This window comes from Myzus persicae, unplaced genomic scaffold, assembly GCF_001856785.1.
Source record: "Myzus persicae strain clone G006 unplaced genomic scaffold, MPER_G0061.0, whole genome shotgun sequence".
Classification (NCBI taxonomy): domain Eukaryota; kingdom Metazoa; phylum Arthropoda; class Insecta; order Hemiptera; family Aphididae; genus Myzus; species Myzus persicae.
This window is the reverse complement of record NW_019100640.1, coordinates 16,003-19,473: the sequence shown is the minus strand read 5'-3', so window position 1 is coordinate 19,473 and position 3,471 is coordinate 16,003.

The following is a 3,471-nucleotide window of genomic DNA, read 5'->3' as shown; positions in this document are numbered from 1 at the left end:
GTTAAAGATCGGTGTATAATTCTAGAAAATGAGGATATAGTGATGATACAAAATATTTATAAATTAAATTCTAAAAATGATAGTACAATTAAACTATCTGTTGTTAAATTTTTAACTGTAAATAATTTGTTTTTACAACCTGTACCAAGTAAACTCCTAGGAGTTTTCTCAGTTAAGACTGATCATATATCTAATGTTTATGACATATCTATAAATAATGTTATATTTAAGTCTTTTTTTGTCAAACTTTCAAATAATGAAGCAATTGTTATTTCTCTTTGCCATAGTATGTAATTGTATAAATATTTAATTTTTGAACTAAGTATTTTTAATATCTACCTATATTATAATGCACTGAGACTGAACTATTAAATTTATGTTTATGAAAACTATATAATAATATTTCTATGTAGTAACATATTTTTTTTTCTTGTAATATATAATATATATAAACTTGTAAGACCAGTCAAATGTGTGTTTATTTTTTTATTTCTATCAGTAAATGACATTTCCAAAAAAAATAATAACTAGTGTAAGTATTTTGAAATGTATATACCTATCTAAGAATTTGTGGATTACTTTAATGACAATACTTGTAGTATAACGCACAATTCTACATGTAATTAAATCAAGGGGATAGAGAACAAGGTACATTAGATACATGACAGATTTTTAATAAGTTCTTTTTCCTTATATGCCCCTGTGTATGGATTATCATTATTTACATAATGTATAACAAATAATAGTTTTACAGCCTCAAGGTGTGAAGGCGTAGGAGGGATAAATCCAATTATGCCCCCCCCCCCCAAAAAAAAATAACAGGTACATAGAGGAGAGGTATATATGCTTGAATGTTCCTAAGAACCGCTGGAAAAATATAACTGGAACATACAATTTAAAACTATTAATTTGAAGTGCAAATAAACATCTCAGGAATAGTTTTAAAAGCACGTTACTGGTATGTTCCCGAAAAACTATTCAAGTAATATAACCAGTTTTATAGTTCTATGATGGTTTATTCATTGTTACAAACAACACGGCATATTGCGTTTACGCAATGGTTTTAGGCCTCCGATGGAAGTTACTTAGGAACGTTTCAGAGTTCCCTTGAAACGTTATTTTTACATTACTGTAACAGTTTTTTGCACGGTGGGTTGACTATTATACAAACTGCACGACTAGTAAACATCTCCCCAAAACCCGGTCTATCAATGAACATTTTATAAATATTGAACTACAAAATAATTTGTAAATTTAAATTTGATACATTTTGTCAACATTTTAACTTTAAATGCTTATAAAACAATATCGAGCGGATTTATTTTTAATATTTTCCAACTGCTATTGTAGCATTATATCAGGAGCCTTGTATTAAATTTTCAAGCTATTTGACCCAACAATTACAATTTTATCAACATTTGAAGAAAAAACTAAAACAATTGAATATTGAAAATGACTGTAACCAGGTCAAAACCAGTGAAAATATTTTATAAACATAAAACTGAAAAATAATTACTAGATATTTTAATATATTTTAGATTCTGAGTGATAAATGTATTGATTTTACAATGATGTATAATTTTTTTCATGTGACTTACAGATGTTTTCAGTTAAAGATACAATAGATAAACAAATGGACATACATATTTTAGATACATTTGTATCTTGTATCATTTGAAATTCTAAAACTGTGAGTTTGATCATTGTAGATCATTAACTATTATACAATCGACGAAAGTAGGTAAGTATATTATATTTTATTTGTGCAGAATGACATCAAGATTAAATACAATATATTGACATAGGTACCAATGATAATTATACTGATAGTTATATTTAATATTTTATTATGAGTAAAAAATAGTGTTTAACTGCTAACGGTGGTGCAATCACAATTTCTATGTAGAAAAAACATTAAATATATTATTATAATGTATTAAAGTCTTAGACATTTTATATTTTGCAGATAATTATTAAATTGCTTAGTAAACGTAAGTTTTTGTTGACTTACAATTGCAAGTACAAATAACGAGATAGTTTGTAGGTAACTTTAGATAGTTATTACCTTAATGATGCTCAAATAAGTGTTGCGGGCCTTGGCATCTCGGCATACACAATATAATATTATAACAATATAATATAGAATATATTAACCTTTCATAATGTTATTACGGTCTTAAACTCCGTATGTATAATTGACATAAATATTATAACAATGTAGTATAGAATATGTACTAGCTGCCCCTATCTATGTAATAAATCACGGGACAGGTACACGACTAGAAATCATTATACAGTCACTATTCTAGGAATCGGCAACAACAACCGAAAACACACACACACATACAAGCTGCACGTGCCGCTGCATCAAAAGAACTGCCATCACTTATAAGGGAGCCTGTGGGACAGCCTGGGCAGATGTATCATAGCCACGGAGACCTGAGCAACTTCTCGTCACACGCGCACACGCTATTATACACTTACTATATTTTCTGCTAAATAAACGTAATTCTACAGTTCAATTGGTACTTGTTTGATTTGTCTCTAAAGATTACGGCTTTTGGAGCCTTTGAGATTACGCACACAACATAAGAAAGAAGGTACTTCATTTGATAACATTTTCATTTGCATTTAAATAATTTGACCATAATTTCAATGGAAAAAACATTTTTAAACATTTGATATATGTTTATACTAACTACTTGATCATAAATTTTAACAGCATATTATGACTATAGTCACAACATATAAAATTGATTGTATCCACAATATCTGCTGTTCTATGAATGATGTTAAATGATCCAATCTAACCGAATACGTGAATAGAAGGCAGAACACAAACCAGTGTGAAAATAAAATAATATCCTGGTTTGTGTTCACAAATTTATACATTATTGCAAGAGCTCAGGCTATCATAGGCATGGGTATTATCAATATGACAATTAAATCTTGTGAGATTTCATTCTTTTTAGGGACTTATTTACCGCCCATGAGTCAAAGGAAACAATTAGCCCATGACCTATAAACCAAAATCATGTGTTTTATATTTTACATGTGCAGTAAAGTGCCTAAAAATGATAATCATTTTTGAGAATAATAGTTTTTACGAAAAATTAATAATTTGGGGCTTTTACAATTTAGGGTATATAAAATTTAGCACATGGCAAGTGCATAAAAAAGAATAATATACATTTTGGCACATGGCAAGTGCAGGAAAAAAGAATATTATACATTTTGACGAACGGAAGTATAGGAAAAAATATATAAAATGGATATATTCGTGTTCCATTTTGTGTCACTTCACAGCGAATTTTTTCACAATAAGACAAACTTAAATAATTATATTGCCAACGTGGCTCCACAGGATCTAAAGATTACGAATCTCGTAACTTTGATCACGGGGTTACCAGTCGAAGTGTGCCTAGTGCATCTTTTGTTTGTCATCGACTTTGTGTAAGTACGAAAAAGAGA